The 17,377-nt window shown below is 38.4% G+C and overlaps 1 protein-coding gene across 4 annotated transcripts in view; it reads left to right on the forward strand.

Moving 5' to 3' along the window:
* The first annotated feature begins 5,388 nt into the window (after positions 1-5,388).
* LOC136883485 (eukaryotic translation initiation factor 5) overlaps positions 5,389-17,377 on the forward strand; it is a 188,046-nt gene continuing 176,057 nt past the window's right edge. For 3 of the 4 annotated variants that reach the window (XM_068229687.1, XM_067155827.2, XM_067155826.2), the window contains exons 1-3: positions 5,389-5,507; positions 5,639-5,734; positions 5,925-6,058. The gene's annotated coding sequence lies outside the window, so the exon portion shown is untranslated. The other variant, XM_068229686.1, reaches the window with a different exon arrangement.

The following is a 17,377-nucleotide window of genomic DNA, read 5'->3' on the forward strand; positions in this document are numbered from 1 at the left end:
ATATCAGTCTGCCAAGCCCTCTGAAATGCATGCACCAACCGATCCTATGAGCAACATTTTCAGACCATTCATAGCAGGGAGTGGCTGCATAAGGATTGGCATTCCTAACATCGCTCATACCTCAGTCACTTTCATATTGTCAAAGCCAAGGATAAGACAGACAGATCTATGAAAGTAAAAAATTGCTCTGGCCTATACCAGAAGACATAGTGCACCGTAAACACTAGGGCCTGCCAGCAAAGGCGGTTTCCACAAAACATGTGCATTAATTAAAAATGTAGAAGGAACCATGGCAGGGGGAAGTAACAACAAATATACTATAGAAGAACTAAGCAGCAGACAATATTATGCGTATTATGGTATAAGTGAATACAGCATGTATAGTTGGTATAGTGCTCGGGATAGCCTGGCAAAAATACGGTTAATGTGGTATTAACATGTTAGCACTGTGTCATGATGTAATCCAAGAACTTTAATTCATTCGCTTCATTTTTGAGGTTAAAAATTAGGTTCTGAAAATGACGACTGCATGGTTTCACAAAGTGTAGCTCCGCGTAAAAGGTAATGATTAGTGCATTATAAGAAGTGCGATATATAATAACGCAATTTGAAATGTATTTTAATAAGTGTTCACGTACATCTAGTGAGATAAATTGTTAAATGTGCAGTGAATTTTACGAATTGCGTGTGCTATAATCATTGAACGTGGTGAGAATCTTCGGCGGCATCCTCACGTAGGTTCACCAAGAGTTTACAAGTGATACAAGATCTTTGTCGGTTTGACGTAGGTTCGTTTATTAGAATGTATAAGTGATAGAAGTTCATTGCGAGTACCAAACTCCATAGAGTAACAATATATAATGACATCAAAGGAGCTTCAATCAAACAGATACCATGGCTACAAACAACACTGAAACAAATGGAAATGGAAATGATATCAGCCTGCGCTGCGGGAAATGCAGTGGAAACTTTGACAATGAAGGTAACGCCGTCAGCTGTGATGGGAACTGCAGGAAATGGTCCGTAAAAAATCTACACAATTGACTATAACAGAATATAATGCACTTAAGGTAAAAAAAGGGCTACCTCCTATGGATGTGTAATAAATGTAGAAATCAACTCGAGAATTACGGAGTTAACACGTCCCCACCTGAGGATCAAGACACGAAGCAGTTGGTGTTAGAAAATAAGAGATCCTGCGAAATTCTGAAAGGAAAATTGGAAGAAATGAGTGAAGTTCTAATGAAAAATATGTAACTTATTCTTGAAGCACAGCTACGACAATCCGAATACCTGGCAAACAACAGAAAGAAAATATCTTACGCGAATAAAACTTCCATAAAATCTGCCTCTAACCTACGAAATCAACTGCGACACAGAGTCCCAGAAGCACATACGAGTAGAGAGCCAGAAACGCGTATGAGCAAAATCTCAGTTATCCAAGGAGTAACAAATAATCTGGCCTAGTACAGTCGTTGCCTACGAGATACAGTATACAGAAGACTCCGCCCAAAACAGAGAATACAAACCTGTGACCTTCGAGAATACAAATATTCAATGCTCGAAGGTCACATCCTCTTGGTCACGCCGTCACAACTGACGTCACAAGAACGCACGAAGCCTGTGGCGCATCAGAGAATAAACGAGGCTGTCAGAGTGCGTCGACAGTTTAAGAGAAGAAACGAGGCTGTCACAGAACATCGACATTTGAGTGTAAGAGGACACGGTACAGGAACAAAGAAAGAAGCGGGAAAACCAGGGAAAACGATGTGCGGCAGAACGTCTGGCGTGGTTTTATGTTGAAAGATTGAACACTTCTGCAACGGAAGTGGAGCTAATAGCCTACTTAAAAGAAAACGGAATAACAGATGGCAAATAATTTACACTCCTGAACTCTAGACCCACATTGACAAATGCTTTTAGAATAGGTATTCTGTATTCAGACAAGGAAAAGATTGGTAAAGAAGTCTTATGTCCAGAAGGTGTGACTTTTCGCCCCTATAGATTTAACTAGGATTAATAAACATGACGAAACGCCAATAAGGAATCCCGCGATCAAATAAACATGTGACATAGGAACTGATAATAAGTGTTTAATATGGAACAAAGAATGGTTGGCAAGTATACTTGGTGCGTTACCTTGCGATAAATTCTCTGAATATGATATAGTGGTGCTTACAGAATAATTCTCATTGAAAGAAATTCATATAAATAATAAATATGCAATCCATGTCTTAACAACTCAAGGTGACTCTGGGAGACCAAAGGGAGGGCTAGCATGTCTATTATCAGCTAGAATATCACCTTTCAGTTTAGTGTATAAACAGACAATATTTTAATGATCAAAACAGCATCCTTATCCGTGATGTGCGCCTATTTTAAACCTGAATGGAAAGAATACATTATAAATGTACTGATGTTAGGTATCTCTAAGCTGGGAAATACAGATCATCTTATAATTGCTGGGGACCTAAACTGCCGTATAGACGTTGTAAGCAAAAAAGCGGATATGGTAGTAAATTACATGGAGACAGAGGGATTTTCATTGCTTAACAAAAAAATAAGAATACATACATAGGCCCAAATGGAAGCAGCACTACTGATCTTATATTCAGCAATAAGTCCCAAGGAAGTGAGGCCATCGGTACTAAAAGAAATAGCAATAAGCAATTACCTACCAGTAGAAATTGTCATTAAAGGAAACTTCGATTTTTTAATCAAAACCGTCCACAAGAAGCTGCCGCTGTGGAAAATCGATGAGGATAAATTAGAGGCCTGTTCTGTATTAGTACCAATGGTCCTAAATAGAAAACATAGTTGTGACTTAAATGGGTCAATTCAACACATAGACGGTATAATTAAGCAAACGTTAGTTCCACGAGATAGCACAGAAAAGAAGTCTAAACCATCGTTTAACCATATCTGCTACAAATCCAGGAAAGAAGCGTTAGATGCCCTTCATAAAGCCCTGGAATTTCAAACACCAGAAACACTTGCAGAATATTCCAAAAGAAGGAAACACTATAAAGCAATAGTTAAGGGCGCATAGGAAAAATTACAGAAAACATCAGAAGAAAATATGGCCAAGAAAGCAGAAGAAGAACCATTTTCAATCCTGAAGCAGAGACAACCAAACTATACGAGACAGATCCCACTAGAAATCTGAAAAGATCATTTCACTAAACTACTACAAGCAAAGGAAACGCGAGACTTGACTGAAGATAGTGACTGGGATACAGTACCAATTGAATTATTCACAGTTGACGAATTAGAAGAAGTCGTCCGTGAGAGTAAGACTAGGAGACCAGGAAGTCCAGATAACATACTATACGAACATATCAAAGACATTTGGGCAATACTAAAAGAATCTGTCACGGAACTTATGAACCAATGTCTCAAACAAGGAAAATACCAGAAAAATGGCAGGAATCAACTTTAAAAGTAATGTACAAGGGTAGAGTGTTGCGAACACCTACCGCGGAATCGCTCCTGAGTGCATATTACTGAAGGTTCTTACAAAAACACTGACAAATCGATTGAGAGATGTAGTAGATGACAAAATACCGGAAGAACAATTCGGATTTAGAAGAGGCTGATCAACAATCCAGGCAATCAATTGCTTGCTTGAAGTTATACAAAAAGCACTCAGGTTGCAGAAAGGTAAGCTCTATGCAGAGTTTATAGATTTCCGCAAAGTCTTTGACTCCCCAAGCAGCAGCCTGATCCTTCGGAAAATGGAAGATAAAACAGGGAAAAACTGTTACACAAAGCTTATTAAAATATACTATATTCAGAAAACTATGTGAGAATATGCGATGATTTAGCACAGTCGAAACTAATCCTTCAAAACGGTAGGGGTCCTTCAAGGGGATCCTCTGAGTCCACTTCTTTTTAGTGTAATAACACGTGATGTTACAGAAATAATTGCTACGATTAGTGTAAAAATATATCTATACGCGGATGACATGGTAATGTATCGCCATATCGAGATGAACTTCAAAAAGCAGTCGCCAATCTGACAAATTTGTCAAAAGAAAACAATTTAGAAGGCAGTAGTCATGGTTTTTAGAAGGGCAGGAAGACGAACAGCATCAGACAGAATACGCTACGAAGGTTCACCTTTAAGGATTGTCGGAATGACTTTTCAGACAACTGGAACCACATTTACAGCTCACATAAAGGAAAGGACTCTGGCTGCAATAATAGCAATAAATGACATAGATCACCTTAGTCAACTATCAATCAAAACGGCCTTGATACTTTTCCGCCTCAAAGTTACTCCAACTCTCACTTACGGCATTGTAACAATTTGGACCTTCCTGGAAAAGGAATATAGAAAAGGTGAAAGCAACTTTCCTTAAAAGAACCCTATGCGAATCTAAATGCACACCCTCTAGACTTGTGCATGAACTGACCCGAGAACCTTTCTTAATTGAGTACTTGCGACATACAATGGCTCTACAGTCAACAAAGGCATATCAAGAGCTCTTACATGAATTAAAATTAAAGGAGACAAAAATTTGGAGTGATGTCTATATAACGGATGCAATGACAACAGCCAATTGCTGTCAGAGTTGCTTCGACCTCAGACATACAGTGACCCGTGCAGCTGTCCATTGCTTCCATCATAAGGCATGTGTTGTACCTAGATTTCACGATCCGAACCATGACTGTGTATGTCGATGGGGTGAGAAGTTCTGTGGTCGTTACCACGCACTGGAGTGCCCGATGAGACCGTGTTCTCTGACAAAACTTTATAGTGATTAAGTTTATACCCCTGCACATTGTGCGCTTTTCTGTGTACTTAAATAAAATAATTTCCCTTCCTTAAAGAGTATACTATTTTATTTTAAATCATGATTTACCTTCCTCAAATGTGTGTTTTGACAACAACAACAACAACAACAACAACAACAGTTTATCAAAATTTTTACATGAGCTCTGAAAAGTACCTAGAGTCTTCTGCATGTAGAGTCGCGTAGAAGCCCCATGATTGCCATTATGTTATTTGTAGAAACACTAAATACCACAAACCAGAGAAAGAATGCATTTGTACCTTACGTGAACAGAGTGAATCATTTAAGTTAATAGTATGTACAAAGATAACTATATCAGTTAGTGACTTTCAGGCTTAATGCTCTTTCGGTCGGTCATTTGCCTTTTATGCGTATTATAGGATATGTAGCCTAGCGGATTTCATCCAGCATCAGTGCTACTGTACTCTCTGTGGACAGCGTTGTCAACAGTTTCATATAGCCCTCTAATCTATTTAAAAAGCAAGGACTCCTTGGCGTGTTATGTATTCGTTTTTTTTTTTCACCGTCCTTCTTGGACATAGTAACGCTAGCGTAGATACACTACACTACACTCTCCCTGGTGGGGGACTTCTCTTGGGTCTCTCAACACAGTAAAATTCCTGCTCATATTGTGCTGCTATCTAAGCGATAAGTTTGGAACGAAGTATTGTGACGTAATTTCCTGCTTCGCGTCTATATATCAAATATTTAGTAAGAATTACTATTTATATTATTTAATAGGATTGTACATGTATTATTTTATATGATATAGCATTAATTACGTTTAATGAAACTGCTTTTTTTAATAAGTAATTTTATTTTTCAATATTCTCTGTAACCAGACCCAACTTACCGCGTGCGCCACTCATACTCTTTGGTCTGCGCCGTTGTCTATGTGTGAGTGCGAGTTGCGTGATATTTCTGGCTTTGCCTGAAACGTAAGTAGAGTTGTTACGTTGGAAAGTTTTAACAATAGTATTTTGTACGTGTTTGAGAATTTATGGCTGTAGTTTTTTAGCTTTTTATAATTCACTGTTATTGCTTTTGCGTAGGATATTAGTTGTGTTATAGGAAATTATTTTCCAATGTTCATATCTAAAATGGATGCATTCCCCTTTCTCTTTCCAGATTTGGTGGGTCATTGAAGATCCACCCGAGTTGTGATTAGTATCTGCTGTGTGTTCTTTTTTTTATTACCGCAGTCGTGCTATCGTCCCGCTGGGCGTTACCATCTTATATGACTTTATTACCTTCATGCAGAGGTAAGTGCCTTATAAATTTTCTCATTTTCTTCGGTATGTGAAGTAAGGTGTGTTCCGTGTTCATATTTCATCTTCCTGTTATGAAGGGTTTTAAATTCGTCTCTGCGTTGACTCTTACGTTTTTGAATGAGGAGGATTAATTCTTAAAGTTGTAATAATTCTGATACTGATTTATATACAGTATTTCAATTTTTTTTTCTTTCGAAAAGTGGCATATGGCTTATTCGGAGGTAGTATGCTTTGCGTGTCCTTTTGGTGATATCGAAGGCAGGCAAATGTTCGGACACTTGCACAAGAATATTGTTCCAATATCTAAAACAGCATATTAATCCATTGCCTTACCATTACAATTAATGGGCATGTTTGGAATGTTGGAGTACTTAATGTGACAATATGCTCACCATTTCCTTATAAATCTCCCTAATTCTTCATTGCTTTCATGTGTTTGAAGCGCCTTATTGCTGATTTGAAATTGTTTTTTATAAAGAAGTGGAAATTGAGTTCCTTAACCAAATCAAGTCTACTCCATTTAATATATTGGTAAGAGATTTTGCAGTTCTAGAAAATTAAAAATTCTTATGTGACTTGGCAGTCATGTGATTTCGTATTGACATTGCTATGGAAGTAGAAAATAGTTTTCAACTGCCAACATTGTGCTATTTCAGAAATAGAACGTACTTTGTGTGTTTCATATTTACTCTTAAGATACCTTAACATATCATTATATGCTACTTCTGATATTGAAGTAATTCAGTCTCCAGAAGGTTTTAAAAAGTTTACTTCACTTCCCTTTTTTTGACTAGTAATCTGAGTATTTTTGTATTATCCGTGGAAGAAAATGTAGCTTCTATATGAGCTATAACTTTGTCACATCAGGATGGTGGATTCTTTTCTGATCACCCATCTGCCATAGCATCACATTCGCATTTGTTAAAGGACTGCATCAACGTACACTATAGGCTTACCAAACTTTTAGAAGACTGTAATTGAACTTTAGCCCTCCATGATCTTAGCTCAGATGTATGTAATTATTTATTTGTAGTGGCAAAGTACAGGGATATTGGGCTTTCATAAGTTTGGTGGAGGTACAAATACAAGAAAATCAGTGAATTTATCTAGCATAATAGGGCCAATATTCCTGGTGAAGTTATGAATGACCTATTTTAAACCATTTCAGTATATTATGGACATGTGACCAATTACTTATTCTTCAATGTGTAGTCGTTCATTCCACGGATTCATTGGATCCTTGCAAGTGACTAATCTCATTGGATCCGTCGCATCCGATATAAATCAGTGACGTCACAGATACAGTTTCAGTATATAATTTGCAGCGAGTTTCAAAAGCCCATTCCAATTATTCTCCAATGTGTAGTCGTTCATTCCACGGATTCATTGGATCCTTGCAAGTGACTAATCTCGTTGGATCCGTCGCATCCGATATAAATCAGTGACGTCACAGATACAATTTCAGTATATAATTTGCAGCGAGTTTCAAAAGCCCATTCTATAAAGAGATCAGTGTGGTACGGGCCTTGTAGCTGTTAGCTTGTATTTGGGAAATGGTGGTTTTAAACCTCAACATCAGCAGCCCTAAAGATAGTACTCTGTGGTTTCTAATTTTCACTCCAGGTAAATGCTGGGCTATACTTTGACTCGTTGGAGATAATTTATTTGGGTTATGTCGCGCATTCCTATCTACGAAATGTCACTAAAATTTGTCACATCATCATTTCCCTTTATCCAGCTGTAGCCGGGTAGGGGCAAATATGGTTCCTCACCACTTTCTTCGGTCTTTCCACCACTCCTCCAACGCTGTGTCCCAGTCCAGGTTTCTTTCTATAATGCTGCGTTGGATGGTATCCTTCCATCTCAATCGTGGTCGTCCACGGCCTCTCCTTCCGTGGATTTGCATTTGCATCACCTTTTTTGGCATTCTTTCGTCGCTCATTCGCTTTATGTGCCCAAACCATCCTGAACTGGAAATCAAGTAGGCAACAAAAAGCTATGGCCAATGTACATAGGAAGAATTCTGTGGACTAGTAATTTATTGGTCCAGGGATCATGCTATTTTTCTTATCGTGAATGCTGTTGACCTCCATTTTGCTGTTTCAACTGACCGCTCTAGTCATATGGGCAAAGATAATGAGAATCCTCTGTTCATTTATTTTTTTTGCAAATAAGTTACTTAATTTTTTTTAATTTATAATTTTCCCCCCGTAAAGAATGGCTAAGGAGCGCGAGTGTACTTATTGTGGGTGTGGTGAGGCATTGAGGTGTATGAGGGAGGAGTTGGAAAGTTTGAGATAGATAATTAGGATTCTCACAGAAGACAGGAAGGAAGATAGGACTCCCTCAAACAATGTACAGGTTACAGTAGGTGTACAAGAGGGAGGGGAAGGAAAGGGAGGAGTTGTAGAAGACAGGTGGTCTAATGTTCTAAGGGGAAGGAGATTGCAGGCCAAGGGCTCTATTCAGAATCAGAATTCAGGACAGGTGTCTGTGCGAAATCGGTACGAGTCACTCCAGGTAGAACAACAGAGGGAAGATGAGGGACAGGGAACTGTTGCTGAGATGCATGGAAGTAGGAGGAAGGGAAAAGGTAGGAAAGGGAAATGTAGAGTAGAGGATAGGAAAAGACAGGTGGAACAGGGTCATGGGAAGGAGAAAAGGGAGGTGGAAGTAGCTTCTGCAGCTATCAGGAAAGATAGGGCTGACCAGGAGGGGAGGGGATAAAATGAGGTGGGTAGGGTTGAGGCTCTGGTCATGGGGGATTCCATCATTAGACACGTGGGGAAAGTGTGTGGAGGAAAGGGAACCAGGGTAGAATGTTATCCAGGAATTAGGTTGAGGCAGATGTTAAGGAAAGTAGAAGAGAGGGAGGAGGGGAAGAAGGTGGTAGTGTTTCACGTTGATACCAACAACGTAAGGCAAGCTGATATAAGTACCAACATAGTTGGAGATGTGTGGGATCTGGTAAATGCAGCACGGGTGAAGTTTAAGAAAGCGGAGATTGTTATTAGTGGAATACTGTGTAGGAGGGATACTGACTGGAGGGTGATTGGGGATTTAAATGAGACTATGGAGTGGGTATGTGGGAAACTGGGAGTGAAATTTCTAGATCCTAATGGGTGGGTAGGAGATAGGGATCTGTGCTCGGATGGCCTTCATTTAAACCGCAGTGGTACGTATAAGTTAGGAAATTTGTTTGGAAGGGTAATAGGGAGGTACATTCAGGGAAACGGGATGGCCTAGGGAGCGGTGATAAGGCAACAGGGAACTGGAAATCAAGTAGGGATGACATAAAATTGTTAGTGCTGAACTGTAGAAGTATTGTAAAGAAAGGAATAGAATTAAGTAATTTAATAGATGCATATTTACCAGATATTGTAATAGGAGTTGAATCATGGCTGAGAAATGATATAATGGATGCAGAAATTTTCTCACGGCACTGGAGTGTGTATCGTAGAGATAGGATAGGAAAGGTGGGAGGGGGAGTTTTCATTCTGGTGAAAGAAGAATTTGTAAGCTACGAAAAAGTTAAAGATGAGACACATGAAATTCTAGATGTAAGGCTCATTTCTAAAGATAATAGGCAACTTGATATATTTGGAGTGTACAGATTGGGAAAGGTAGCACTGATGCGGATTCGGAATTATTTGATAGGATAGTCAGCTATGTGGGAAACGACATGGAAAGAAATGTGATTGTAGCGGGAGATCTGAATTTGCCAGATGTAAATTGGGAAGGAAATGCGAACGACAGGAAGCATGACCAACAAATGGCAAATATGTTAATATGGGAAGGACAGCTGATTCAGAAAGTGATGGAACCAACCAGAGGGAAAAATATCCTGGATGTGGTGCTGATAAAACCAGATGAGCTCTATAGGGAAACTGAAGTAATAGATGGTATTAGTGACCATGAAGCTGTTTTTGTGGTAGTTAAAAATAAATGCAATAGAAAGGAAGGTCTTAAAAGTAGGACTGTTAGGCAGTACCATATGGCTGATAAAGCAGGTATGAGGCAAGTTCTAAAAAGTAACTATGATCGGTGGAAAACGGTAAATAAAAATGTAAACAGACTCTGGGATGGGTTTAAAGAAATTGTTGAGGAATGCGAAAACAGGTTTGTACCTTTAAGGGTGGTAAGGAATGGTAAAGACCCACCTTATTATAATAGAGAAATAAAGAGACTAAGAAGGAGGTGCAGACTGGAAAGAAATAGTTCGAAGTGGCTCTGGAAGTAAGGAGAAATTGAAGGAACTTACTAGAAAATTGAATCTAGCAAAGAAGGCAGCTAAGGATAACATGATGGCAAGCATAATTGGCAGTCATACAAATTTTAGTGAAAAGTGGAAGGGTATGTATAGGTATTTTAAGGCAGAAACAGGTTCCAAGAAGGACATTCCAGGACTAATTAATGAACAAGGGGAGTGTGTATGTGAGGATCTTCAAAAGGCAGAAGTATTCAGTCAGCAGTATGTAAAGATTGTTGGTTACAAGGATAATGTCGAGATAGAGGAAGAGACTAAGGCCAAAGAAGTAATAAAATTTACATATGATAACAATGACATTTACAATAAGATACAAAAGTTGAAAACTAGAAAAGCAGCTGGAATTGATCAGATTTCTGGGGATATACTAAAGACAATGGGTTGGAATGTAGTACCATATCTGAAGTACTTATTTGATTATTGTTTGGTCGAAGGAGCTATACCAGATGAATGGAGAGTTGCTATAGTAGCCCCTGTATAAAGGAAAGGGTGATAAACATAAAGCTGAAAATTACAGGCCAGTAAGTTTGACATGCATTGTATGTAAGCTTTGGGAAGGCATTCTTTCTGATTATATTAGACTTGTTTGTGAAATTAATAACTGGTTCGATAGAAGGCAATTCGGTTTTAGGAAAGGTTATTCCACTGAAGCTCAACTTGTAGGATTCCAGCAAGATTTAGCAGATATCTTGGATTCTGGAGGTCAAATGGACTGTATCGCGATTGACATGTCTAAAGCATTTGATAGGGTGGATCATGGGAGACTACTGGCAAAAATGAGTGCAATTGGACTAGACAAAAGAGTGATAGAATGGGTTGCTATATTTCTAGAAAATAGATCTCAGAGAGTTAGAGTAGGTGAAGCTTTGTCTGACCCTGTAATAGTTGTGAGGGGAGTTCCTCAGGGCAGTGTTATCGGACCTTTATGTTTTCTTATATATATAAATGATATGAGTAAAGAAGTGGAATCGGAGGTAAGCCTTTTTGCGGATGATGTTATTCTCTATAGAGTGATAAATGAGTTACAAGATTGTGAGCAACTGCAACGTGACCTCGAATGTTGAGATGGGCAGCAGGCAATGGTATGTTGATAAACGGGGCTAAAAGTCAGGTTGTGAGTTTCACAAATAGGAAAAGTCCTCTCAGTTTTAATTACTGCGTTGATGGGGTGAAAGTTCCTTTTGGGGATCATTAAGTATCTAGGTGTTAATATAAGGAAAGATCTTCACTGGGGTAATCACATAAATGGGATTGTAAATAAAGGGTACCGATCTCTACACATGGTTATGAGGGTGTTTAGGGGTTGTAGTAAGGATGTAAAGGAGAGTGCATATAAGTCTCTGGTAAGACCCCAACTAGAGTATGGTTCCAGTGTATGGGACCCTCACTAGGATTACCTGATTCAAGAACTGGAAAAAATCCAAAGAAAAGCAGCTCGATTTGTTCTGGGTGATTTCCGACAAAAGAGTAGCGTTTCAAAAATGTTGCAATGTTTGGGTTGGGAAGAATTGAGAGAAAGAAGAAGAGCTGCTCGACTAAGTGGTATGTTCCGAGCTGTCAGCGGAGAGATGGTGTGGAATGACATTAGTAGATGAATAGGTTTGAATGGCGTTTATAAAAGTAGGAAAGATCACGATATGAAGATAAAGTTGGAATTCAAGAGGACAAACTGGGGCAAATATTCATTTATAGGAAGGGGAGTTAGGGATTGGAATAACTTACCAAGGGAGATGTTCAATAAATTTCCAATTTCTTTGAAATCATTTCGGAAAAGGCTAGGAAAGCAACAGATAGGGAATCTGCCACCTGGGCGACTGCCCTAAATGCAGATCAGTATTGATTGATTGATTGATTGATAGCACTCCCATTTCTCGGTGCTAGCCCTGGAAATTAACAAAAGACGGCACCAGCAGCGAAAAACGTTCCACTGCCACAGTGTCAGGGTGTATGTGCTGTCTTCATCATTTCATCCTAATCACGGCGCGTATGTCACCTACGGGTGTCAAATCGTAAGATCTGCATCTGGAGAGCCAAACTTGTCCTCGGACATTCCCGGCACTAACAGTCATACGCCATTTCATTTCTTACTGTAGATCAAACACTTGGTTATCGTCCTGTGTAGGAATCTTCTGGGTATGTGGCGAGGAGCAATTAAGGGGTGGGGGGTGGAGGGAGGTGCTCTTCTTCCACTCTTTTGGCTGCCAAGTCTTTGTGTGTGTTGTGGTGTATGAATTATTAACAGCCTTCTTGCTCACTCCTAGGTCAAGTTCTCAGTTCTTTGCACATTTTCGATAGGCGTTTTTAGTTGTAATATACAGTTAGATTTGGTACTGTAAGTATATTTTGTTGTGATTTAGACTTATCAATATTTGCTTCTGTTGAGAAATGTAGTGGATATGATTTCAAAGTCCTCTTCAAAACCTGGGAGGTATAGACCTCAAAATTCTATTTTTATGTTCTACTTGTGAAATATCAGTCTAAACAATTAGTTTTTAATATTGTTTCATCAATGGTAACTTTATAAGGCCTATAGGTAGACATATAATTGAATGTTTTGTTTAATAATGCATATTATTCATTATAGAAATGATCATATTACTCATAGAAATGAAGATACATTAATTCTATATTCCCACATGGTAGTACTAAGGTTTATTAGTTGCATTAACGTTAAAAATAACTTTCTAACAACAATGTATTAGATTCTCAAAGGTAAAAATAGACATCACATTTTTCTTATACAATTTAAGAGAAATTTGACCTACTTGTACGCTATTTAACACTGATAAACTGCTCAGGTAAAATTTACCAGTGCATGCTCATATGTTACAAAACTGTGTGTGTCCTGATGGGTTAAAATAATCCTGCTTGTAGACCTGAAGATAGTTATTAGGTGTAACAGAACCATAGCCAATATTGGCTGAATCTTTGCTTATGGGTTGGTTTTGCAATGGCTGAACCCAAGGTATCAACAATCAAGTTAATTGATAGCAAACTGGAAAGAGAGAGGGAGCATGCGAGCATGCTAACAGACTTCTTATCCTATCTACATAACCACGTCCACTCATCACTTCGGTTGATTAGAGTATTTGGCTTATAGCTTCAAGAATTTTTTACAAACTGCCAGATTTGTAAATTCAGCGCACAATTTCATATCAATAAATTGTTCATTTCTTCTTAAAGATTTCTTTGGACTTTAGTGTCCCATTTAAGAAGGTTTTTAACCCTTAAAAGTCCAATTTTGTCACATATTCCAGCAGTCTGGTAAAAAATTAATTTTGCACATTTTTACTTAGGCAGATTAAACTCGGAACTTTATTAGTAACTATAATTTTATTATGATTATTAAGTCAGTAGTGATTTTTACTTTCAGCTTTACACAAAAGTCATCAGTGCAGGAGGAAAATAACATAAAAAAACTGAAGTGGAGTGGTGTAACTAGGAGGAACCTGCGGTCCTCTAGTTTCCTGTCCTGATGAATAACTTCGTCTAGGAGGCTCACTGTCATGAAATGTTACATTCCAGTAAAAAAAACACTATTGTCGTTTGCATTCCCATTTGTATGTGTGGATGTATTTTCAGCATCACTGTTACTCAAATGATCAACACAGACCTGAGAAGTCGTAATTGCAGTGTGCCGTATTCCCACCTCCACCCCGGCCCATTACCTTCGTGTGGCTTCTTGCTTTTGTAGCAGTCAATGGAACTTCCTCTTCTGAATCTTCAGAAATAGCATTATGATGGTCTGGGATCATTCCGGGCTTTTTTATTCACTGGTCCATATGCTGAAGTTTCACTTGCAATGCTGGAGTTCACTAAACCTTCATCTTCACTTGACAGTTCTGTAAACTCTTCGTCTAATTCAAATAAATAATCGTCACTGCTGTCTAAATTAATGTGCATACGTATTTCATTCTTATTTGCCACTTTTATATTGCAAATTCAACAGACATTTCGCATTCAGATACACGCTTAATACAACATGTGTGCAGCACTAGCCAATCACAGCTGACAGGTCGCGGGTACCTGACAATACATGGCTAATATATCATATTATTACCATGGAGATAACAGAACGGCTTCCTTTGTGCACAAACATTTGCTCTGGAAACTTAAGGGATACCGATCGACCTCTTCTTAAATAGAACGAAACATCATGTGGAGGTGACCTCGACGTTGGACCGGAAAAGGTTAAATGATTTAATAGTAAGTTGGGAGAATTGCAAGATTCATTTCTCATTGTGTATGCTAACTAGATGTATTTAGAAACTCATGCGTAACTGTTTTATCAGTAGGTGCGAGTGAGTTAAGGCCATGTCCCTTCCTTCCTATCCGATCATCAGTGAAAACCTATCTGTGTTAATGTAATTATTATTCATTCATGGTATTGTTCAAGGCCCTCTCTTACACTTAACCATAGCATTAATATTATGTAATAGAGTAACAATTACAACAATGTGTAGTACGAATAACAATATGTTATGTAGATGTTAATAATAGAAATAAAGAATGCACAACATGAATATATATGTTTAATAAATATGTTTGGAGATATCAACTATTATAAAACTAACAGTAATGATAAAATAAGGAAATGCTATAAAAACTATAACAAATTTCCAGTTTTTAGGAAAATATGCTCATTCACTCTTGCTCACACTTCGCTAATGGTACAAGTCAGCTGGAAGCATTCAGCGAGTGAAGTTTGCTGCGAGGGTATTCCACATCCTAGCGGCAGTGACTATGAACGAGCAGTTGCAAACCCTAGAATGACTGAGAGATATAATTAGAGATGAGCCAGATCGTATATTTCGGTTATGGTAGAAGGAGAGTTAATTATTAAAGTTTGATGAGTGTTCGCTTTTCTTTGTCTTTCAGCAATGATAGAAAAATTTATTGTATCTGCCATCTGTTGGTGTCATTACGGAAGCTTGCATTAATTTGTGCTCTGTCTGGGAGCACTGTTAACTTTGTCTACCACATCTGCGAGTCAAGTGCGATCTGATTTACATGGCTGCTCGTAAGCATGAGGAAGTTCTGAAAAGCGATAAGTGTTTGAAATTTTAACTAATGATGAAAGTGTGGGTTCAGATTTGCGTAAAACTGAAGATAGTGTTGATGATTTTGTTCTGGAAATTTGAACTGTCAATGATGGAGTAAGCGACAGTGAAGAATTATTACAACCAGGTATTGCGAAGAGGCGGAAACTAAATTTATCAACACATCACGGGATCTGGGAAAAGGAAATGTGTAATACTGTAAAGCAATTCCATGGTTTCTTCATTTCATTGACGACTTCCAACCTCAAGGTAACAGATTGTACAAAATCTGGCCTATTGTTGAGCACCTGAAACAAGCTTTCCATGCCATGTTTCAGCCTTTTAGGGATTTGTGCATCGATGAAAGTCTAGTTCTGTTCAACAGATGCTTAGCGTTCAAGCAATACATTCTCCCAAAACGTAGATTCGGTGTGAAATTGTGTACTTTGTGACTGTAAGACTGAATACATTTTAGATATTATTGTATATACTGGAGTCACAACAGAACTAGAAGATTCACAGATAGGGCTTTCTGCTTCTGTTGTCCTCACTCTCATGAAACCATATCTTAATTGGGGACATATATTCTATATTGGCAATTTTTTTCACCAGTCCACAACTTGTAGAAACTCTACATGTACAGTGTACCCATGCCTGTGGAACAGGAAAAGCAGAAGGGGTATGCTAGGGTCCACTACGAAACTAGAAGAGACATACCTCAAATCATTTTGCTGTCAAATGGATGGTTAGAAGGGAAGTAATCCTGCTCACAACTGCTCATATTAGAGAAAGGGTTGATACAGGCAAGATAGAGCCACAGGACAACTGAGAATTACCTCAGTGTTGAGGACTACCACTAGAAAATGTGATCAGATGATTACCGCTGTGCAGCCATCACGAAAATCCAGAACTATTTTTCCATCTGTTGGAGATTGTAATTCTGAACAGCTTCCTTTTGGAAAGAGTTGTGAAAGGACTGAAGAGACCTCATGAGGCGTTCAGAATGGAAGTCATCGGATCACTAGCAGAGAATACTCCTCCAAGAGCACACGACCTACTGTTGTTGTGTTGTTCTTCTGCAGGAAGAGAGAAAAAAAGCCAAGAGGACCATTTACCAGTGCAAGGACTGCAACAAAACTGTGCCCAGCCCCATGCTGTGAGGAATATCATACTTAAAAAAATAAGCAGGAAAATTGTGTGATTCTGTTTTTTATTTTTTAATCTGTATTTAACCCATTTTGTGAATATAATATCCCATAAGTGTTTTATGCTATTTATAGACAGGTTTACTTATGAGCCTGTAAAAACCTAAATTGTGGGGTATGTTAGTGTTTGGAAAATCTGATCCGAAAGGTGTTTTATACTCTGTTCGATCGTCTTGTTACTATTTTGTGATATGCTGCAGTGGTCTAGAACAGTTACAATTAGGAATTGTACCGGTTGTATTTTAATATGTTTTGGAAATATTTTAAATTTTACATCAACATCTATGTCCTAGATGTTGAATAGGAAATACTTTCTAAATTCTACCCTCAAAACAAAACATGTAAAATGTTAAACTGTGAGTAAAAAATGAAGTGCTGTGATAATTGTTCTTATGTTTTTATGTCTGTCTTTGTGTTCTTCTTGCTGCTCCCTCTTTCCACGTAAAGCTGTTGGTTTGTGATCCCTTTTCATTTTTTTTACAGTGTTGATCAGTATACTAGGTTTCTTACCGTTCTTGTATATCAGCTAAGTTAGTGCCTTATCTAAACCCTGGGCACTGGTAGCCTTGTCAGTGCCCTCAATTAGATGAGGGTGTACTGATCAGGCACTCTGGCCAAGCCTGCTTCCTGTGCTTCCAGGGTGACCTGTTTCCTTCCACTCCCCTAACTGGTAGACATAGCTGATCTGTCCAAGTGGTGTTTACAAATATAGAAATACCGTTATTCTTACATGCCTGTAGTAAATATTTTTCTCCATTATTTACAATTTGTAGCTAGAAAAAATCAGGTTTGTCACCAC

This window comes from Anabrus simplex, chromosome 11 (genome assembly GCF_040414725.1).
Source record: "Anabrus simplex isolate iqAnaSimp1 chromosome 11, ASM4041472v1, whole genome shotgun sequence".
In the NCBI taxonomy this organism is placed as follows: Eukaryota; Metazoa; Arthropoda; class Insecta; order Orthoptera; family Tettigoniidae; genus Anabrus; species Anabrus simplex.